Source organism: Euprymna scolopes, chromosome 15, assembly GCF_053919585.1.
Source record: "Euprymna scolopes isolate OS-2025 chromosome 15, ASM5391958v1, whole genome shotgun sequence".
Lineage (NCBI taxonomy): Eukaryota > Metazoa > Mollusca > Cephalopoda > Sepiida > Sepiolidae > Euprymna > Euprymna scolopes.
This window is the reverse complement of record NC_136496.1, coordinates 117273117-117297961: the sequence shown is the minus strand read 5'-3', so window position 1 is coordinate 117297961 and position 24845 is coordinate 117273117. Positions and strand designations below refer to the sequence as shown.

Below are 24845 nucleotides of genomic sequence, written 5' to 3'. Positions count from 1 at the left end.
TTATTTATGTCCGGATCACTCTCTGCACTAGTACCCATCTTTGTTTTATTTATTATTGATAGTAGTCAAGAAAGTGATAGAATTATTTGTTATCGAATGCATGTTAAGAGTGTTGTAGGTGTTCCTATGTTTTTATAAGATTAGCCTGGGTGCCCAGCATTGCCCGATTGCCGGGTGTTTGGAGGAGTGTGTTAAGCAAAAAAAAAAAAAAAAAAAAAAAAAAAAAAAAGTGATAGTCAGGCAGGTTTGAACCCGTACTGCGAAGGAGGCAAAGAACGCAAAATAAAATTATTTTAAAAAAGTGACATCTTTGCTGTTGCACCCATCGCCAAACCAGAAGTGAGTGATAAATGTTTAAATTAAGTCTAGTAAATCGAAAAGAGAGGATGAATCTTGAAAATATCGACGAAAAAAAGCAACACCTCCCTGTAGAAAAGTGCCCAGTTGAGGCTGAAGTAATTAATGTTTTTAGCCAATTTTTCGATATTTGTCATCCGAAGGATCGAGCTTCAAAATGGTACCAATTTCATGAAAATCCGTCGCCTCAGTTGAAAGTTTCAGGCAGACATACAAACATAAACAGACAGGCGAGATATTATGGAAGAAGGCAGTTTTGTTCTGTTGCGTTGTTTATTTTAGGTTTAAGTTTTGATTCACAGTGATTTAATAAAAAATAAAAATTAAATAAAAATATATAAAATAAAAATAGCGACTTAAAAAGATTTTTTTAAGAACTATCAAATGAAATATTTGATAGAATTCCATCTGTATATTAATATTGCTTCACTTGCATAAAAGTTCTGTGTAATATTGAGGTGGAGGTTAATCGAGAAGATAGCTAACAAGGAAAAAAAACAAAAACAAAAAAAGAACAGTAATAATAATGAAACCGGTGACCAAACGGTAACATAGATGACAGTAAAGATTGAATAGAGAAAAATAAATATTTATAAAACATTTAATTATATCTTTTCTATTTCACAATCATAAAAAGAAAAGCATTTTTTTATGAGGACGGGGGGGGGGGAATTGCTTTAGGATAATTAAAACTTTTTTTTTTTTTTTTTTTTTTTTTTTTTTAATTTTTCTCTGGAACAATGGCAAAAAGTTATTGTGGAATTCAACCAGATGGACAACAAAAAAAAAACCCGTTACGGCAAATTAAATAAACCCGTTAAGGCAATTTTCAAAAGATTCAAAATGTTCTAAGAGAAAGTAGCAAGTGAACCTTTAATTTTGTCCTTTAGTCCTCACATTCCATGAGCAAGGTTTCTGACAGAAGGTCAAGTCAGAATCTATGTATCAAACATTTATTGCTGGCCAGTTTTTTTCAGTTTTTTTTTTTTTTTTGTTAGATTTTTGCATTAGATCGCTTCAATGCCTTGTCTGGAGAGATTTGAATTTAAAAAAAAAAAAAAAAAAAAAAAAAAAATTTTTTTTAATTTTGGATTAAAGTATGTAAAAAAATTTTTTCACATCAATTTGAACAAGAAAATTTTTTTTTTTTTAATTCCTTATTTATTAACATTTTGTTTCAGAATTTTTAAGGGGATTGATAACTTGTATTATTCTGACTACTGTTCTCCATTTTGAATGATGTTTTCCATGTTTTGAACGATGTAACCTCCAACCTTCATCTACATGCGTTATCTATTTCGAGTGTTTTTTTTTTTTGTTGGTTTTTTTTTTTTTTACATGGGGGTCACCACTTATCAAGGCCCAGGAGCCACTCGAGGATAAGGGTTAAAATGTGTATACATGTGTTTATACATTTCTAGTGTGTTGAGTGTATGTATTTATCAATATATGTGACCATTTAGTGTGTATAATGTTCATCTCTTACTTTAATTTTCTTATCACTTTGTTTTTGCTGGGGATGGGGCATTCTACCAGATGCCAAGCATTCTCCCATTAGTTTAGTTACTCCAACCGAGGGATCTTTTTAAGATTCTAACCGTCCCTTTAAGTTCTATTGCTTGCATTTCTTTTGCACTTGGTTCACCGAGTATATTCGCCAAATAGTTTTTGAAATTCTTTTTCATTAGCCCGGTTGCTCCGATAATGACTCGTAAGATTCCAGTTTCTTTTCATGTTGTACATAAGTCTTTGGTATTTTGTTAAGGCCAGCATCATTAGGGATGCTGACTTCAACTAGGATTGCTACATTCTCCTTGTCCCATATCACTATATCAGGCTTAATAGCCCCATTTTCTAGGTATGTAGCTGTAGGAATTTTGTAGTCATAGTGGATGGTGTATGACTTATTTCCAACTGTTTTTTTCTGGTAAACATGTTACCAAGACTTTTTACTGCATTGGATATTAAAGTTTTTACAGATTTTCCAGTGGAGATATTTACACACTCCATTGTGTCACATTGTATAATAGCCGTCTCCTAACTGGATATCAGGTGGCTCACACTACTTCTGTGTGGCAGAACCTGCACTTGTTATTGCTGAGACCACGCATCGTGTGTGAGTGAGTGAGAGAGAGAGAGAGAGAGAGTGTTTACACATTACTCATATAGATACGGTTCCGAGGGCACATTTAACAGTTTATAAACAGTTCCTCACAGGACAAATAAACATCGTCTGCTTGGCACCAGACAAAAGGAAGAACATACCTTTTTGTAGTTGCAACGTATTGATGTATTGTTCTGAACATGCTCTTGAAAATGCAAACTATTTTCTCCTCCAAAAACTCATACCAACCCAATTATATTTCACACATTTAACATTTATTCATGGTTGCGATTTCTTTTGCTCTGAGTGTATGTCGTTTTTTGGTGATTACATCCCACTATCTTTCCAGCTGAATGATTCCACGACTGTCAAACACTCGGACTTGAATTGCTAATTGGTCTGTTCTTTGACTGACTGCCTAACCGTGTATATAAATCAAACTCTTCCTTCATTTAATTTCCTGATGTCACCACTCAGGCCACTAACACAATCCCCATTTGATCTAAATTCTATTTTACCAAGTTAAAATTCCTGATACATATTTAGCACGCATTCAATTTTCCCAAATTCCAAACGTTTCAAACTAATTGTATTATTTTCTAACATTCCTCTTCATTAAAACATTTTCTCTGGATGTTTTCTATTTCATAACATCGAGGAGCCTCTGTCCCATCGACGAGATGTTGCGTCCCTCTGCCTGTTCTACAAGTATTTGAATGGTGAATGCTCTGACGAACTACAAGCACTTGTGCCCCCCTCAATGTAAATACCCCCGACAAACAGCTAAATCCCATGCCTACACAGAGATCCGTAGGTGTAAGGAAGCCTTCTGAACTCCAATAGTTTCTTCTCCAGAACTGCTAGACTTTGAAACTTCCTCCCGGGATTCTGTTTTCCCCAACTATACTGACAAGTTCAAGTGTAACGTAAACAGACATCTTGCTGCTCATCTCCCTTCATAATATCCCTGCAACTTGTGTCTCCGATAGTAGCCACGTAGTTCAAAGTGGCACTGTGCCTTGTTTGGAGTAGGGAGAAAACAAAAAAAAACGCTTCAGTAAATTAGCAATGTCTGGCTGTGCTAATATATATAACATGTTGCCGACAAAATTTTGAATGGAACCCTTTAAACTATGGAGCTAGAATTCGTAATTATATTCTTAGTATATCCGCACTGAGGATTGAACCATGAACCTCCATTTTTAGGAACCTTAAACCTATTCTGGTCTTGATATACAGCTTACTACTTTTTACCATATGGTATTATATTATACAACATCATACTGACACACCAGTTCCCGTTGGATCAAAGTTAAGCATCGTTGAGCCTGGTCAGTACTAAAATGAGTGACCATTTGGAAACACCAGGTGCTGTATGCATTCTCTGCATTATATCCATTCCTCTTGGACTTCTTGCCACTGGAATCAAACAGTGCGGACCTAGGAGAGTAGTGGTTAGATATTATGCAACCCTTGCTTCACAATTCAACATGTCATCCATCATCCTTCCAGGATGACCAGATGGTCCTTGTCATAGATGAACATTTCTATTACAATATATATTATTAATAGTTTTCTAATCTATTAGATATAACAGTTTCCATGTTGCATTAAATTATATACTTAGGAAGTCATTGTTCAACATATGTGCTGCTTCTTTCAGTTATTTTATTCTTCACTTTTCTTTCTACATCATCTTTTTCTTCGTCCCATAAGAGTAGATTCCCAAGTTTGACAAGATGCACCTGAAGATTGGAGTTTACATCAGCCGAAACATCAGAAAAATAACGTCCAAGATGAGAACATTAGTTCAAATAATACAATCTATAATAATTAGGGCTGTGACAGCAGAATGTTTTTTTCATTCTTTTGACTCTCTGGTATATATCAGACACTTTATCAACTGAGAACCACATATAAAGTATCTATATAAAAACAAAATATTAACGGATATATACTCAGAGTCCAAACAATGAAAAGAATATGCTGTTGTCACAGCCGTATTATTATTAGCCTTAGAAAGGCTAAGATCCTACATTATTATTAATGTAGAATCTCTGCCTTTCTAAGGGATTCAATTGAAAATAAGGTGCTATACCAAAAATTGAAGAACTTTGGGTAAAATTTGACAAGAATCCAAGAATAGCATCCATTTTGTGTTAATCTTTACACTAATATTATGGAATTTGAATTTGCACCAGACATGCATAAATAGTAAAACATTAAACATTAACATGGGGTTCAGAGCTGGGAGCAAGAGAACGCATAGGGTCTTTATTGATATCCGGACAATGCTGGGAGTGCCAGCTGGTAAAATATATTCCCGAATAGTTATTTTTAATGAACAAATTTTCAAAGAAATGTCAGAACAATGCAAAGGAGAAAAAAAAAAGTTACTAAAAAAGTTTAAAATTACATCTATTGAAAATTGAATTCTCTTAAAATAAGTTTTGCACCACTTTTATGCCTTATGTATTAAAATTAAAATCAACATGATACTAAACATTATGTCTAGAAACTTATCTAATTTTGATCAAAATCCAATTATTTTGATTGTAGAAAACCTCTAGAATGTACGAAATTTGAAATTCAAGTGATTTTGCTTTAATTAGTGTCTAATGATTATGAATTTAATTTAATGCAAATCTGAAATATTTGAATTTTCAACTGGGGTGTATGCACCCATATTATTCCCTTAGAAACCTTTGAAATACTTCAAAGAAACTGAGATTTGAGGAATATTTATTAAATGATGGCTAATAGCTGCTGTTAAAAATTCACAAAAATCAGAGGGAACTGAATTTTTACAAATTGTTTCTACCTCTTTTTACATAAAACTAAACATAGCTTACATTTTGATCCTTTACACTTAGCAACTGTGTTCCAAAATTCATAGTGATCAGTTATTTAGTTTCAGAGTGAATCACGTACATACAAATATATAAACATACTTAACACATACTAATTATATATATATATATATATATATATATATATATATTTATATATATATATTTGTAGTCATCGACATACAGTCCTGTTTCGTTGTATCACAACTCATCAGTGCCGCTAGAGTAGCATCTCTCCCAAGCCAAGGATTAAACCTAGAACCGTCGTGTTGACAGTCTGCAGTTCTCCCGCTCGACCATGGAATCGACGCCCGTAAATAACTCGTCGGAATGTCTATTTAGATAGACACCCGCCACCACTTTTATAGTGCTCAAATCGCCTGTTCGTAAACAAACAAACAAACAACGAGATTTGCATTTTCAGCCAATTAAGTAGCGGGTGAGATTATTTACAACAGTGCTCTACCCAAAGAGGGGGGCTTAAAATATATTTGTAGTCATCGACATACAGTCCTGTTTCGTTGTATCACAATTCATCAGTGCCTCTAGACTAGCATCTCTCCCAAGCCAAGGATTGAACCTAGAACCGTAAATTAGTGATGAAACAATTCCAATATTTTCACTGATTTTGTTCTAAACTCTCGATTCAGATACAATTCCTGATTCAGATTCTTTGAAATTTCTAATATAGAGTTGTTCTTTGGAGAAAGTTACTGCAAAACCCATGAAATAAGTACATACGATTTTCTAAACATAAAAGAACACAAATGAAAATCGTTTTTGACATCGGAAAATAGGCACAAATTTTTCCGATTCCAATTAAATCGGCGCAACAACAATGTAATTTTGTTATTGCTATTTTTTTTTTTTTTTTGTTAATTAGCTATAGTAACAGCTTGACAACATCACTGTTGAATTCAAATCTACTTAAGTGACAGAGTTTTGCTTCCTTGCACACAACTGCCTCTTTAGACAGAGACTTTTTTCTTTTTATTATAGAAATTGCTCCAGACAAGACATGAAGTCACATGATATAAGGAGCTATAAAAAAATACTACTGGAAGGTCAAAAAAAATAGCCAACAGTGTTAAATGGATAGAAGTGACACAGAAAACAGCAATTCTTCCCTCTTTCTCAGAAAGACTGCTCATGAAATATGAGTATTAAAGAACAAAATAAGGGAAGTGAAAGTTACGAGGTCACTGAACTTTGAACAATTTCACCAACGTGCAAAACAATTTGTAGGATGAAAAAAAAAAAAAAAATGAATATTTTACAAAGTTGAAAATATTCAGTTTTTCATAAACCTTTCATATTCACTCAATTTTTGAAAAAGGAAAAATTGTGTGTGTGTGTGTGGGGGGGGATAGGTTCAGAAATATTAAAATTAAAAATAACACTTATAATGCTTTTATTAGTTTCCTTACAGCTATTGCCTTGTTTGTCAAATGTAAATAATTTTATTTTTAACCAAGAAATACCATAAAAGGCAAACATATCTAGTATTTAGATTTACACTTGCAATGAAAATTTTAAGTCCAGAAAATGCAGAAAAGTTTTTATATTCGTACCCATCACAAAACGAACATGGCATATTCCAAAAATCATATTTGATCAACTAGTTTTTTGTTAAGAAAATCAAATTTTATGACTTGCTCGAGAAGCCCGTCACCATATTTGATTGAATTAGAAATTCATCCCTGGTTATCCCCCCCCCCTTTACAGAATCAAGGTCTCATCAGTGGTTGCTAACAATACTTAATTGCTAAAAATCGTAAAAATTTGATTTTCTTAAATTTAAAAAGAAAATACTTGATCAATTTTTGTGATATAACACCTTCATGCCGTGACGAGTAGGTACACCATAGAAATTTTTCTTTATTTTTGTTTTCCTAAAAAAAGTGCAAATCCACCGCATAATTTTGTAAAACTGAAATTGTTTGAAGTATAAAATGAAAAGTTGTCCATGTTGAAAGTTTTTCATGGTGAAAACAGCCATTGAATGATTCTTGGAAATGTGTTGGAGTCGACCTAACAATTCCCATGACATTTGTGACCTTTGGTATTCGCGTGTACAATGAAAGTTTCCTCCCCCTGCTATACTTGTGCTGGAGAAAGGGAGTAACATTTGGAGAAAATGAGAGTATGCAAAACATTGTTTTGTAATTATAGTCATGTTTGGAAAGCTTTCAACAAGAAAAAAAGTCGTAATGCCAATTTTATTTGTATACAAGCGAGTGAAATATTTCAATTTGTTTTGTTTTTGTTCTTTCCTACTTGGATTCAGAAAAACCACAAAAAAAAATCCTGAACTGCTATTGTCAAATGATGTCAGAGTTCTGTTCAAGGAAAACAAGCTCATCAGTTGAAAAACTTAAATTCGATTTGGTGTTATTTTTAATCTTATTTCATACAATTTTATGTAAAATTAATCTTATTTTGTTAGCAATATTTGAACCTATTTTACCCCCACCCTTTAAAACTTGTCATGGGGGTTTGATTCAGATTAAAGTTTACTAGCAAACTAAATCTGCTCTTTCAAAGACGAAAGGATTTCTTTTCACATGGGAATCATCATTTATCAAAGCCCAAAGGCCACTCGAGGATAAAGATTAATGAGTGTACAGTGGTCACTGAAACAGTGTATTAATAGTTAGTGGTAGAAATAGAGTAGAAATGGATTGGAGGAGGGAGGGGGCTAATTTTTCTGTTACACCAAAATTTTTTTTTAATGAAGGAAGAAACCTAGAAAAACAAATTGTGTTTTAATATTTTTATCATAATTTTGATTTATTCATGCAGAGTTGAATATAGAAATATATTTACATACATTTTATCCAAATTTCTATTTTGTCTATTTCTCTCAAAGCCATTTATTATTTATTGATCGTTTTTAGTTCATGAAACTGGAACAGATTCATTTTTAAGATGTATCTATTTAAATCGGCATGTTTACTGAAAATAGGATTTAACTTAAAGGTGTGACTGAACTTCCCATTGAGATAAAGATATCTAAAAATAAATTGTGGATTTTTGCTTGACTAGAAAGTTTCCAATGGATTCGCTCCCTTCCAACTCTGATGACCATTTTTATTCCATACTTTGCCATTGATCAAATTTGGAAATTAAAAGGAATCATAAAAACACAAGTTTTAAATTTTAAAAAATCTAATTTTCTTGAAATTTTTTTTTTTTTTTACAATTCACTCACCATTTCTGAAGGCCACTTAAGGATAAGGGTTAATGAGTGTGAGTGTAGTGATCATTAATGATGGAAATTGGCTAGAATCTGATTTAACAGGATGGCACAACAAGAATTTGTTTACATTGGACTTTAAGACGACCATTAAGTAAATAATTTTTTTCATTTCTTATTTAATGATTACTTTTAATTTGGAGAAAAAACATTCCCCCCAACAAAAATAAAATAAAAAGCAGATTCACAGAGCAACTAAATGTTCAAATAGTGACAGTGGTTTTGTGTGGTTGTAGGCGCATGACGAGCACTTGTTGCATTATATGAAAAGTCAAATAAAACTATTTGTTTAAAATTGAAGTATTAAAAAAAAAAAAAAAAAAAAAAAAACTTAATTTCTTAAATATATATACATTTCTCCTTTATCAACTAGTGGGGGTATCTGGCATTGCTCAGGTGTGGAGAGATTTTGCAATAAGGAACCCCAAGGGTGGAGAGAAGTGTTAAGAAAAAAAAAAGTGCTAGTAGGCAGGTAGGCTCGAACCCGTAATACGAAGGAGGAAAAGAAGAAAAAAAAAACTTAGCTAATGCGTCCATCGCGAAACCGGAAGTCATGAGCATTCGAATTAAGAGTAGTTAATCCAACGTAAACAATGACTTGCAAAAATAAAAAAACGACCCCCTCCTTGTAGAAAACTGCCCAGTTGAGGGTGAAGGAATTAATGTTTTTGCCAATTTTTCGATATTTATCATCCGAGAGAGAGAGAGCTTTAAAACGATACCGATTTTGTCACGTCCTGACACATCTGTCGGAAGTTTTTCAGACACACATTTTGCCTTTTATATAATAGATTTGTCAATAGTATTAGGGAAAAATTTCAAAAACTAGATCAATTTTTTGGTATTTTTTGTACTAATAATCACCATTGGTGCTTCTATATTATAACAAAAAAATATTGAATTTCAAGTAAAACAAAATGGTACCTAAAGTAATTGTCATGTCGCAAATAGTAACATATCCAAAAATTACGATAAATGATAAGGCTGAAAAATGATTATTAATGAAAAAGTTTCCGATAAATATTTTTTTGTCATAATATAGAAGTGCCATCCCCATTTATCAAAACCAAAAGCCACTCGAGTATAAGGGTTAATGAGTGGATGGTGAAACATTGTGAGGATTGGTAATGATGACTGAAACGGGGCAGAATTTTATTATTTAAGATACCTCAACAGGAATTTGTTTACATTAGACTTGTAAACGACCATGTAGTCAGCTAAGCAGCCCCATAGCATTGCGTTCCACAAACGGTTGTTTTTTTTTTTTTAATCTGCTAATGGAAATTCCATTTAGTTTAAGGCACACAGACATGAAAACGATAGAATAGAGAAAGACTAGTAACATCTCTTCCTTAAGAAATATGCTGTAGGGAAGAAAAGAGAACATATCCCAGTAGATAGCGAAGTAGGTCTTGTACTTTGTCAAGGCAGGAAACAGACCTCTGAGTGGAACATATCTCCAGATAGGCGATAGTACTTCATCTTTAGATGCATTTGCCTCTTGTACAGGTAGAGGCTTGTGTCAGGAGATATTTTTTGGAGCAGTAGAATAAACCAACCATTTTCCCAGTAACCTTAACCACAGATTTGATATAAGTCTTCCATTTCAGGTCTGAAGTTATGATTGACTTTATTATAAAAGCTTATCAAAGTGGGAGGTTTCCTCAAGGAGAGAGAGAGAGAGCCATTCATTTCAGTTAGGACCAAATGAAGATCCAAGCGTTGGTGATGAAAAGGGTTTTTTTTTTTTTCTTTTTACTGATTTTCATTTCAGTTGTAAGGAGCTACTATTTAAGACCAAAGCTACAGGGACACTAATGTAGGGAGTTGAGCAGTGAGATATTTGTTAATAGAATATATTTTTGAAACAACTGTAAGACATTTTTAATCAGATGAATCAAAAGACCAGGATTGCTGAATCTGCATACAATGCAGGAACACAAGAGAAAATGTGCTACTCAAAAAGACAGTGCAGTCAGTGTCTTTGCTACAAAATCATCCTATATGCAGGGAAATATTTCAGAGTTCAGATCCGACTGACAAGCCATCTTCAGACCCACAAAACGATTACATGATCGCAGTCATCTTTGAAAATGATAGACCAGTATCATCATAGATAAAGAAAATAAAGGAATTAAGGTACTTTTGGGAACTATTTAATGAAATATTTCAACAGAATTTCATCTGTATTACATCAATCCTGCACATGTTCTTTGTGATGTTTTTTGGTTGAATTAAGATAATTGAAAAGGGAGAAGCTCGTAGAAGCAAAAAAATAAATTGTAAAGAGGCATTACTTATTAACACGTTTTAATATTTGAAGCAACATTCACCCAGGATGGGTTGAGCAACCTCCTCCCATAGAACCCACAACGTCCCGAATGAACACAGATCATGTACAATCTGCTACAGCGGTCAAGATGTTGCATATTGAGCTTGGCAACGCCAGCTGGTTGCGCACGCGCACACACAAACACAGGATTCTTGACAAAGTTCTAAAACAAAGGAACGTTCCAAACGAGAATCAAAAACTACAGAAAGATTAAGAATATCAAGCAAAATTCCTGACTGAGAAATTGTCAATATAAACAGATGCCAAACCAGGGAAAAAAGGAGAATGAAGGGAGAGAGCCGACCAAGTTGCCGATGCCATCACTCAAAACTTTCGCCACCCACTCCTCTCTTTCTATACAAGTCATTGTGTTGAAATAAAACAAAGTTGTGTATAAACAAGCCAAGTACGTCCAAGGATGGAATACTGTTGCCATATCTGGGCAGGAGCTGCTAAAAACAGCCTATCCTGCCTTGACAGAGTACAAAATAGACTTCGTGGCTTAGTGGGGGATGCCCTTTTCTCTACCCTGCAACCTCTCTCCCACAGAAGAGACGGTGCGAGCCTATCCTTGTTTTATCGTTATTTCCATGGCAGGTGCTCGTCTGAACTCCAATCTCTGGTCCCCCCTCGCCAATCTTTCACGAAAAACACCCGTCTAGCTGAATCCAGTCAAAAGTTTCCCCCACTCTTTATCTGTGCCTAAATCAAAACGCGGATTCCATGAACAAAGCTTCTTTCTTAGAACTGCACGCCTGTGGAACTCTTCTGTCTGCCTGCTTCCCACCGGACTACAACTTGGATGTGTTCAAGTCCAACGTTAACAAATTCCTAATGAACTGCCCCCTTAAGTAAAAACTTCAAATCTCCACACTAACGTAATGTACTTGCAATAACCCTTATCCCTGAGTGGCTTCCGGGCCTTGATAAGTGGTGATCACTGTAAAAAAAAAAAAAAAAAAAAAAAAAGTTTTGGTGTCGTGATCTACTTATTCTATTAAAGAATAAGGAACCAGACCATGGGAAGAGAACAGAAGAAAAGGGTCTGAAGAGAAGGAAAGAAACAAAAAAAAAAAGTCAACCAGAAGAAAATATACATGGTGAAATAACAAAATCCCATTAAGTTAGCACTTGCTAACAGGTGACCCATTCATAATATTCATGTTTTCATCTGTTTTTTTTTTTTGACGATTTGATAACATTAATTGCTAGCGATGTTCTTGGCACTTTTCTAAGATGCTACTGTCTGAATAATCGTCGGCTCCTACTCGTATCAGAGCATTGGGTCCCATCGTCAGGTGGGTGGGTGCCTATGTGATACATGGCTGTACAGCCAGATTCTATAGCGGAAGAGCCGCGGACAGTGCTCACAGGGGAAGGTACAGAGATGGGTTTGCTCTCGCTCCCTTCTTCTCCCAGCCTCTTCCCTTCTCTCCTTTCCTCCTCAAAGTAAGCACTGCCACAATGTACAACATTCCTCCACGCCTTCCTGTCCCTGGCAGCCTCTTCCCACGAGGAGTGGTCGATGTCAGTTGCTGCCAGAGTGTGCTTCAGCTGGTCTTTGTAGCGCATTTTTGGTGCTCCCCATGGTCTGGTTCTTTTGCCAGTTCTCCGTACATCATTCTCTTGGGAACCTTGAATTTTGCATTCTGTGGACGTGGCCTGTCCAGCGGAGGCGGTGGCGGTTAATAGTGGCCTCAACACTTGTCATTTTGGCACATTCCAGTATCTCAGTTGGGGGTATGACTGCCAGAGTATTTTCATAATTTGCCTTAATTTTGTTTGTTGGAAGCGTTCCAAATGTTTTACTTCACTTCTGTATAGTGTCCACGTTTCACAGGCGTACAGGAGCATGGAGAGGACAGCTGCCCGGAACACCATTATCTTTGTGGTCATTGTAAGTGCGCGGTTGTTAAATACGCGGCAGTTGAGTCGTCCAAAGGCGGAATGGGCTGCCCTTATTCTGTTCTCCACGTCCTTCTTGCATGTAGGAGATGTTAAAATGCTTCCAAGATAAGAGAATTGATCTATCTCCTCTAGTGGTTGATTGCTAATTGTGATATTAAGGGCTGGGAGCGTCTGTCCTGACAGATGTTAGACGAGGGTCTTGTCCGTGTTGACCTGCATCCCAACCTTTTCATGTTAAGAATTATATACATCTGCTAACGACTGCAGGTCCTCTGCCGTCTGACCTGGAGTGGCGTTATCGTCAGCATATTGTAGTTCTCGCACAAGGTGGTTTTGATTTTAGCACGTGGTTGTGAGGTTGAAAATTCCTCCGTCCAAGCGAAATTGCAGTCATTCTGGACTTCTTGTCACTGGAATCAATTCAGGAAAGGTGTGGTTGGAGATCTCACAGCCTTTGCTTCACAATTATACATGCAGGCACCCTTACAAGGGGTATCTTGTCTTTCAAGACAAAACGGGGACTCTTTATGTTAATTGTAGATGTTGTTCTAAGCATTTTTCAAAGACACTACTGTCGTTAAAATAAAAAATTTGAAGCATCGGAGCGTCACAGTGTACAAAGGAATTTCTTTTTTAGACTTTACGAGATGAGGAACAAAAGAGATAAAATAATTTGTAGATTAAGATTTTTTAAATATTCCAACAAAAATTGAAAGATATTAATTGACATTTATTGTTAAACACAATGTAAAGAATATAAAAAAAAAATGAAAATGGAAGAGAATTGCAAAGCAAAGGAAAAAAAGCAAGCAAGAACTATCATCTAAACAAGACATTTTTTGGAATCCTTGGAGATCAGACTTCAAAATTTGTGCATCCATTTTTTGGGGGGAGGTGGGGACTTATCGTTATCTTCATGGTTGTTGTTCCACCAGGTTTCGGTTAACTCATCCTTTGGCCTTGTTCAGATGGCTAAACTTGACAGAATACCTAACCAAAGAAGGCCAGAGGATTAGTCGGCCAAAACGTGGTGAGAACAACTATGGAAAGCAATAATTACTGGGGGTACAGTTACAAGACTCAGGATTCCTATCCTCCTCACAGTTTACCATCTGAAGAAGGCCAAAGGATGAGTTGACCAACAATTATGAAGAGGATAATGGTCTGCATAAAAATGAATACATAAAGATTTTTTACCAAATTCAAATAAAACAAGATAAAAAACAAGATAAAAAAAAAAGCTAATGCGAAAATTGATTAAAAAAATAAAACTAATAGAAATAATGTTATGAGCGAGAAAGAAAGCAAATAGCAATAAAAAGGTTAAAAATATTAAAGAAAGCAATTTTTAAATTAAAGAAAATAAGCTAAAGCAAAAAAAAAAAAAAAAAAAAAAAAAAGTTTGAACTTGAATTGTTAATTTTATTTTAATAAAATACTTACAAATATAAACACTGTTCAGGATTGCATGCAAGGTGTTCCTAAAATATTAATTTGGATAAAAAAATAAAAATAAAAAAAAATCAGACAACTGTGAGAAAAAGTGAAAGGGAAGGAGTAAAGGAGAGAGAAAAAAAGAGAAGGGGCTACAAAAAGAATAGAGAATGAGAGAGAAGAGCTACAGTAAAGAAAGATACAGAAGGAGCCATAGAAAGAAAGGAGACAAGGGCGCATGACAGACGAGGGCATTTTATATAAGATTTAATTAGTTTTAGATGAATAATTAAATAAAGAGAAAAGATAGAAAAAGATTTAGAAAACATTTAAAACATTAGTTATAAAGCAAGTGTAAGCATACAAATTTAGTGTACTTGCAAAAAAAAAAAGACAAAAAACCTTTTCACGTCAAATGCACTAAATATTTACAAATATTGTACTTATGTTATTTCTTCAAATCAATCATTTTGACTAAGTCTCGAAATTAAGGCGAAATGTTAAATATATAAATTTTATGTAGTAGAGAATTAGAAGGCTATCACAATGCAAGGAATGAGACAGTCGTTGTTGGAAGAAGACAAAGCCAAGTGGCGATTTACAAATCAATAAATACATACATGTCTATATATACATATACTTATTCAGTTATATTTAATACAAATGTCTTGTTATGTCTGCGACAGAAAAAAAAAAAAGAAAGACAACAAAAGACAGAATATACAAAATAAAAAAAGCTTACGCTAAAACAACAAGTTATAAACTAAAAAATAAAATATATATATATATATATATATATATATGTATATATATTATATATACAAAAAATTGTTTATAAAGAAAAACAAAAGAAAATGTCAAACCCCTTCCTTACATTTGCTTCGAGGCCCCACACAGCCATTCAATTTCCGCTCCATCATCGAGCATGCTTTGAATCGATCTGTCACGTCTACCATTTGAAACGGGAATTTTCTCAAAATTAATAATGGATATTGTCGCAGATATAACAAGCAAGACATTTGTATTTAATACAACTGAATAAATATATGTATATATAGACATGTATGTACTTATTGATTTGTAAATCGCCACTTGTCTTCGTCTTCTTTCAACAACATCTCATTCCTCACATTGTGATAGCCTTCAATTCTCTACTACATACATATTCCACACAATGCTTCAAGCAAACTACATATCAATTCTATATAAATTTTAGTTTCCCCTTTATTATTTTATATGTCTGTCTGCTGAGAATGTGTGAAATTCCCTACCACTAAAAAAAGCAGCTGTGCATGAAAAACAAGAACAAGAATTGAAACAAGAGCAAACTCCAAAACCATCATGGCATGCTACTACTGAACTTTTTCTTCCCTTTTTTAGATGCCACCAGTAGGAGTTTTTTCTTGTCTCTTTGCAGACAATACCATTCTATCAAACAGTTTTATAAATAAATTTGGAATTTTAATTTGTATTGAATGCCTTGATAATGTTTTTCATCTACAATGGTGATCCCAACGTGAAAAAAAGACCAACATCTAAAAAGAAAAAAAAAAAAAAAGAAAATATATATATATATATATATATATATATAATCATCCAGACGACATCTTTACGACTAGGGGATTGATAAACTTCCGATAAAAATTCTGGTCTTCAATTCAAAACACCAAAACTTTGGTTTCTTCAGCTTTAGTCCATTTTTGTTAGGTGAAAAATTACTTCAGAAATGCATGTTTGCTTATGTTGTAAAATCGTTACCTGTGGAAATTGCAGAGGATGTGGAAGACTTATTCGAAAATGCCAACAAACGATAAACCCTATGAAATCCTTAAATAATTCTAAGGATGTGAAACTCGGAAGCTTTACCTAAAATAACATTTCAACAACATAGAAATAGAAGACAGAAAACCTTAACTACTTTGTTGTTCCAAAATGCTTCTCATGAAAAAGCATTTTCGGAAACAAGCACATTTTATAACAGTAAATATGGAACAACTCTTCATCGCCTCAAATGAAAAATTATTCAAGAGCAAGCCAAAGTAGCAGATAAAAATCGCGGAAACTTATCACACAAGATATCAGCACAGTTGAAGAAAAAAAAATGCTGAAATTACAGATCTAAAAACAGCTGTTGTAAGCCTAATCTTACACTACTACTGCTGAATGTTTATTGTTCGTTATTCAAGTTCAAGGATTGAATGTTTGTGGCGTCAACTTGATTGAATGGGTTCTCTCCACTTGATTCGATCCATTGCTAATACTTCTATTAACCTTTAATGTTTCAGGTCCCACTTGTCTACAAACACTGATTAAAAAAAAGTCAAACCAAATCCAGTAAGTATGGAGCTATGACAAGCTGACAAGAGCATATTCTTTTCATTGTTTTACTCTTAAGTGTATATACGACACAGATAATCAACCGAGAACATCACTATACAAAAACATGAGGTATCAACGGATACACACTAGAGAGTCAAAACAATGAAAAGATGCTGTTATCATAACCTTAGTTCTCACTCAACCTCTTCCTAGGTCAACAGGCTTCAAGGATGTCAAAGTTAATGGTTCTTTTTGGCAATTTGTCAGCTGCCATGCATTGGATGTGACCAAACCATCTATTTGAGTATAGAGTCTTATCTCCTGAAAGATTTAACTATTCTCCAATGAAAGACACAGATCGTCATCAAGAAGCAGAAATCAGAGACAATTCTTGGATAGAGGCAGATCAAGTTCTAAGAAAAAAAAAAAAAAAAGATATTGATATCACAGGCAAGTTGTTTATCATGCAGCTCATTTAAATAAATAAACTGGAGAGTGCAAGTGTATACTTTCGCTAGCAACAAATCAAATGGATGTCTTTTTCTGTTAGATAGAAATTAAAAAACGATTCCTTATCAACGCTAGCATTTCAATTAGTGTCATTCCACCCACAAGAGATTATATGTTACAGTAGCAGTATTGAAACACTAGACCTTCGTATAAACAAGCCAAGCATGCAAAGTCCCTTTCCATAAGTGAAAAATTTATTTTCACCATAACTAATGTTTGTGCAATTTTTCAAAAATAATTCCAAGGCGTAATTGAGAAAAGTATGAACAAATGGAAGTGAATTACTAGGTCCAATTCCTTTGTTGAGGAACCAAAAGGAAAATTTAAGTGGAGCTTCATAGTAGATGCCAGATTTGGGCATCATAATAATCTATGATCATCACCGTTACACATGGTTTCTCAAAAATACAAAAACGACTGGAGGCTGGTGCAGTAACCATAAATTCAGAAATGTTCTAACTACATTTTTGAGATGAGGATTGGTTATACCTATTTGGACTACTGTTCTCATCTTGAGTGTCATTTTCATAACATTTCTGCCGATGTAATCTCCAATACAATAGCAGATTATTTAAGGACATCTATCCACTCATGGCTGGCGGAATTAGAGCATGCTACCACCGTGAATTAAATAAAGGGTTCAGTTCTGTTCAAAATTCTGTACAGATTCCCATGTTAGACCCAAAAGGTTCCCCCCCCCCCGAGTTTGACAAAATACACTTGAGGAAAGTCAGAGGTTATATAGACCGAAACATTGTGAAAATGACACTCAAAATGAGAACAGTAGTCCAAAGAATCCAAATAATTTAGGAATGATAATCTGTTATGTTCTTTTCATCTGGAACTGTATAAGTAGACAGATAGTTTACATGATCTAGTAATGTTTGAATATCTTCCTGGTGGGGCCAGACATATCGCAACCACATTGTTGGCTTTAGTGACGTCGTCCAAATTCCCAAGTTAGACAGAAACATTTCCAAGTTCGACAAGATACACCCGAAGAAGTCAAAGGTTACATCGATCGAAACATGAAAATGACACTCAAGATGAGAACAGTAGTCCAAAGAATCCAAATACAGTTACAATTGCGTCTTCAGTCGTCGTCCCATTTTTTTTCTATAGACATCCATCACATTTCAGGAAATGACAACATTCTGATGCACCATCACAACTTGCCACTGTCCAAATGATGGATGAACCTCTTGATTTTGAAAACATTACTCTCAAGCAAAGCAAATCTAATTCCCTACAAAATTAGAATAAAAACGACACTATAGAATTAAAGAAAAAAAAAAAAAAAACTTTTCAGCGAAAAAAAATCATTTGTTGCAATGATACAAAGTGAGGTGTTAGACCATATTTATCTGTTCCTAGCCCAAAAATGTTTTCAAATATCAAAATAGACACACAAAAAAACTTGCAGCCACTTGTCTACAAACACTGATTTAAAAAAAAAAAAAAAAAAAAAAAAAAAAGAAAGTCAAACCAAATCCAGTAAGTATGTACACTAGACATAAAAATACAAAAAGCTATATATATATATATATATATATATATATATATACATACACACACACTAGCATGGGTGCCAGGCGTTGCCCAGGTATTTGGAGGTGTATGTTGAGCAAAAAAAAAAAAAAAAAATCAATAAATAAAAATGCGGTCAATTTTTTTTTTTTTTTTTTTAACTTTGACCCCTATTATGACCCCTTAAAATTTATCAGTTATTAAGTTAGATCCATGTCCAAGGAACCTATATCTAAAATTTCAAGTGTGTAGACCAAAATTATCGGAGGAGTTTGGTAGAGTTCTCAAAGGTTAAATTGTTGAACTTCGACTCCTTAATCGCCAAATTTCTGGCCGAAAACTGATCACATCGATTTTCCGAAATCTCAGTACCCGGTATATCAAATTTCGAGTCTGTAGACTAAAAATTGACAGAGTTATTGCGTAGAGAAATGTAGACACACAGACACTTTCACATTTATAGATATAGTTTTAAACATGCATCAGTGTTGCATATTTGTCGTGCATACAAGTGACAGACTTGCTGCAGATAAGTGCTTGGCCAACAGAAGGGAAGCAAAGAAATTGAAAATATCTCATCACTTAGCATTTTATTTCTATTTACGATAAAATAAGGGTCTTTTTTTTTTTTAAGCGACGGCACATGCTGAGAGTAACCTACTTGAGAATAATAAAGTTCAAATTAATGCAAATAGGCCCTTTTGATTGAACACTATATAGTCATTATCATGAATAATTTCAAATTAACATGGGTGCCAATGTGTTTAGTATTTTTCCCCAGATAAAATTCCAATAAAAATTTTTTTTTTTACACAGTGATCACCACTTATCAAGGCCCGGAAGCCACTCAGGGATAAGGGTTATTGCGAGTACATTACGTTAGTGTGGAGATTTGATGAAGTGTTTACTTAAGGGGGCGGTTCATTAGGAATTTGTTAACATTGGACTTGAAGACATCCAAGTTGTAGTCCGGTGGGAAGCAGGCAGACGGAACAGAGTTCCACAGGCGTGCAGTTCTAAGAAATTATAAAATACCTTTACTGCTTCAATACAATGATCTGTTCACAAGATTCTCATCTTTACAGATTTAAATCGGGTTATGAAATTCTATATTTTTACTTCATTATTCACTTCGATAAAAGTTTGCTACATTTTTTTTGTTAAATGGTTTTAAAATCCAGCGAGAACATTTACAGGAACCTGCTGATTTCAAATGTGGCTTAGTTTTGTTCAGAAATCAATCATTCAAAAATTGATGTCAACTATAAACAAATTTTAGTTAACCTTTGACATAGCACACTAAATCCACAAGATAGCCCATTTATTAGTTTGTTTGTTTTTTTGTTTGTTTTTTTTTCCACACACACTTGACAGTTTTGAAAGAGCAATAATTAAAATCAATGTTTTAAAAAGATTCTCACCATATTCAGTTTCAATCAAAATGTCTCACTGCATGGCCTGACCTTTGTCCGTTTGATATGGAATTAGTCTTAAAATTTTTTTTTTTAAATACAAAACTAGAATAACCATTCCATAAAATAAATTCCTGGCCAGAACAGTTTCTAACTTCATTTTCAATTTCCACATTTTGTATTTCCTGGCATGAAATTCAGCTTCTACCAAGTTTTTTTTTTTATGAGTTCATCCGTCTCGGTTTCGTGTGGACTGGTGTGCCATTTGTCATGACATTTCATTTGATGCTTACAAAATTGCTTAAGTAATGTTTAGTGACTATGAATGAAATTCAATGGAAATCTGAAATATTTCTATTTTCAAATGAAAGCCTTGAGTTATAAACCATTTTAGTGCTAGAAGAGAAATGCTGTTCCATACAAAATGGCAGCATCAAGCTTTGAATTGTAAAAACTTGAAGATGAATAGATTTTTTAGTTGGTAGCCAGTGTGAAAAATCTGTGTAATCATCTGTTTCCATACATTTTAGAGACATCAATTCTGTATATAAAGAGAATTTTGTATTTTTCCTTCGATAAATAATGCTCTCCTAATATATTCAATGTTTTGCAATCATCATCCAAGGCTTCTCACATTATAAGAGATAAACTTTGTCATTTAGGTATTTTAGCAATCAAGCAAAAACAGTTGTGGTTCTTTTCGATAAATTCTGGATTGTTTCAATTTTCAGGTTTTGTCAGTTTTTTTTTTTAATTCATAAATAACCTCAAAATTTCATCCGCCACACTTCAAATTTTGATTCCCATCCATTGAAGTCATCCACTGGGCTCATAACCTTTCGAGTTATAAGCCATTTTAGTTCTCAAATAGAAATATTTTTCCAAACAAAATGGCAATATCAAGAGAAGCTTTGAATTGCAAAAAATTGCAGGTGTAGATGGAGTGCTAAATGTTCTGGTTTCAATTCTAGCAGATGGTACCAAAGTCATTCTTTATAACTTTTGAAATCATTACAATATGTTGGATAATAGAAAATTGGCTCTATAATAAGAAATTGGCATGAATTAAAATATAACACCGGGCGGCCTGCTAATATGGATATCAAAATCCTATTTGCATGGTCTGGACTAGTGATGGGAGGATTCCAATATCCCCCCCCCCCCATTCCCGATTCCAATTGAGTTGTTTTCTTTTTTGAAGGGGAGTCAAAAAAATAAATAAATAAAAAAATTTAAAAAAAGTAATATGAGCATATATTTTTGCAAACAGAAAAAACTTTAGGAATAATGGATTTTAGTTTTATTGTAGTTTAAAATCAATAAATATTTACCATTCAATCATTATTATGAGCAATGCAAAATTAAATAAAAATGAATAAAAGTGATACAATAAATCGTTTTTGGTATCAGAAAATCAGCACACATTTTTCTTGATTCAGATACTCCTAAAAGTTCAGATATTTTGGATTCTGATTAGTCATCTCAACACTAGTCTGGACAGTATAAGTAGACACATGCAAAACTGTTGGTTTAGAGAATATTAGTGAGAAAAGTGATTTGTAGAGACTAAGGTGAACCACTAGATAGGCAGTTTAGCTTTATCTATTGCCGTGCAAACGGCATGATAGTGGTTGGATAGTGAGGAATTGTTGATAGCCACTGTTCATCACACAAAACAGATTTTGAACAGGAAGTTTGCATCACTTGTGCCAGCTGCGTTCCTCCTAGTGTTTGGAAAATGAAAATGGATTGGGATAAAATATGGTGAACGCGATCTATGGCACCATAAAATGGCTCTTCGTGAAAACGATGGATCAAGTATTACTAATTATTGCATTTGTGCTTAGTCATTCTTTTTTGCTCTTTGTCATTACTAAACAGCAGAGTGTTACGACTGTCAAATAAGGGAAAGCATGTGTATGCAACGTGATGATGCATCAAAGTGAAACACGGCCAGTGAGGATTGAGGCGTTGCATGGAGAGAAACAATATGAAAACGATATAATGTGTAATGCGAGTCTTAAAGAGAGACTCAGATCTGGTGACTTCGGAGGAAGATTAAGTCTGAACAGTATAGGGAAATGTGTGCAGACAAAAGGCTTCGATGACATGATCCCATTGAAAGAATGGACGAAAGTTCCTGGGTCAGTAGAGGTCGTACGGCTGAGGTAGATGAGTCACTTCAAAGGTGGAGGTTAACAAAAACATGGAAGTGATAAGGATGGACTTAAAAGAACAAGTGAAGCATGCATGGTCCCTCGTGCATGCACAATGAACAATGCATAAAAAAATGACTAAGTTCAGCATTGCCCCCTCCTCTCCCCATTTAGCGCCAAAAGTTTGTTTTATCATTATTTCAATGGCAAGTGCTCGTCTGAGCTCCAATCTCTGCCCCCCCCTTGTCAATCTTTCACGAAAAACACCCGTCTAGCTGAAACCACTGTCAGTAATTCTCCTCACTCTTTATCTGTGCCTAAATCAAAACGTAGATCACATGAACAAAGCTTTCTTAGAAGTGCACGCCTGTAGAACTCTCTTCCGTTAACCTGTTTCCCACCTGACTACAATTTGGATGTCCTCAAGTCCAATATAGTCAAATCCTGGTGAAAATGAACAGTGCAGTTTTAGGCCTTAACATATGTAAATTTGAGTTCTGCACCATGCAAAAAAAGAAATGACTAAGTTCATCATTTGCTCCCCCACCATTTAGCCCCAAAAGTCCCCAAGGCCTTAACATATTTAAATTTGAGTTCAGCACCATGCAAAACTGCTAAATTGACAAACACATAAAATTTTGGACAAATATGGTAAAATAGTCCCAAAAATGGAGTTTTTTTTTATTAGCCCTAAGAGAACCCCTGTGGCACACCCAACAGTTATCGCAAAGTATAGACAAACAAAATTATATAGAAATCAGTTAGTTACAACTTTCCAGGAAGTTTTATAAAAATCCAAGGCATAATTTTTTTTTTAATGAGCATAAAAGTGTCAATTTTCGCCATTTTCGCCTGAAAGGTACCACTAGAGGAGCAACCGGATTTTCCTGGAAAAAAATCCATTTTTACTTACATCATGTTTAATGTTTGTGCAAAATTTCAAAAAATTCCAAGGCGTAGTTATTGAGAAAAGTATGAATGGAGATGGGTGAATTTACAGGTCCACCCTCCTTTTGTCGGGGGGGGGGGGGCAATAAGGGTAAAGATATACAGGATATACATTAGCCTGCGAGTCAATTTCTAAAATGTGTCCAACAGACGCATGCATTTGTATTATTTGGATTAATCGAACTACCGTTCTCACCTCGAGTGTGATTTTTCACGTTTCAGTCGATGTAACCGCCAACCTTCAGATGTATCTTGTCGAACTCAGGAAAGTTTCTGTCGAAATTGGACAGAACCCCCCCCCCCAGTTTGACAGAAACATTCCCAAGTTCGACAAGATGCACAAGAAGGTTGGTTAGTTGGTTTTGTTTTACAGCATATCAACCCTTTTCAGGTTATTTAATGCCAAATACAGTGATTCGGAAGAAAAAATTTTTTAATAGAATATTATTTAACAAAAAGGTTTTTATTATTGGCACTTTCAAGTCTTGACACCACTTAAGTCTCTCGCCATCATTCATCTTGCCCAGTGTACACTCCTCTTTGCTGGCCATAGCCAAACAATTTATCACCTTCGACTTTACAAGTCCATTTTCTTTGATGTCGACGGTTTCTCCCAACCACGTGGTGCATTTCTTTTTTTCGTTTTTCTTCTCACGCACACTTCCTAATTTGCATATGTGCTTTTTCCCCGCTACTGCTGCTAATCTCTTAAACCAGCCATCCTTTGTGTTCTGATATTTTCCCACAAGCTCATATGCACTATGTTACACTACAGTCATGGCTGATGAAAAGAGAACAATCTACCTATGATTAAATAAAAGGTTTAGTGTAAAATTCTATGCAAGTTCCAAAGTTTGGAAAAAAGATGCACAAGAGAAAAGGCTGCTTTGAACAAATACCCAGTTTCTTCTTTTTTTTCTTTTACTCACCTATCTACTTGTATATAAAAAGTGCTTTGTGTATGCGAGTTCGTTCCCTATGGACTCCAAAATACCTGGACCGATTTTTTAATTTTACACACATGTACCTTATGTGCCCGAAAGTGTTTTTTTTAGATAGGTTTTGTCTCAGAGGTATTCCAATAAGTATCAAAATCTGTAATTGAAGAAATCCTAATAAAGAACGAACAGTCTAATTTTCAAAGTTAACACTTTTATACAACCTAACATCACAAGTGCATTGGAGAAGTTTTATTACTACACAGAAAAGCCCAACAGAAAAATAATTTGATAAAATCAATAGTAGGTTCTCTTCAGTGCAATGCAGACTACAATGAATTATGAACTAAGTCACTAAGGAGAGGCATCTAAGACCAAGCTTCTATCTTTACATCAACGCTCTGATCCCCATCTGGCATCAATTGAAATGGATGGTTCTCGTCTTGGGGAGGCCTCATGTTTTGACAAGCTTCTGGGTTTGACCTTAACCCCTGATCAGAAATGGAACACGTACATCAAGTCTGTTGCCCAAGTCGCTGGGAAAATGGTGGGATCCTTCTACCGCTCTAGAAGATATCTCACTACTGATGCAATTCGCTATCTGTATAAAAGCCAAGTACGTCCAAGGATGGAGTACTGCTGCCACATCTGGGCAGGAGCTGCTAAAAACAGCCTATCCTGCCTTGACGAAGTACAAAATAGACTGTGGCTTAGTGAGAGATGCCCTTTTCTCTTCCCTGCAACCTCTCCCACAGAAGAGACGTTGCGAGCCTGTCATTTTATCGTTATTTCAAT

The 24845-nt window shown here is 34.6% G+C and overlaps 1 protein-coding gene across 6 annotated transcripts in view; it reads right to left on the bottom strand.

Moving 5' to 3' along the window:
• The window catches only part of LOC145294092 (uncharacterized), a 118022-nt gene that overhangs the window by 39083 nt on the left and 54094 nt on the right, over positions 1 to 24845 (bottom strand). For 4 of the 6 annotated variants that reach the window (XM_080141157.1, XM_080141159.1, XM_080141156.1 and 1 more), the window contains one exon: positions 14250 to 14287. The exons of the other annotated variants lie outside the window; for them this stretch is intronic. The gene's annotated coding sequence lies outside the window, so the exon portion shown is untranslated. The remainder of the gene's footprint in view (positions 1 to 14249; positions 14288 to 24845) is intronic. 6 annotated transcript variants of the gene reach the window in all.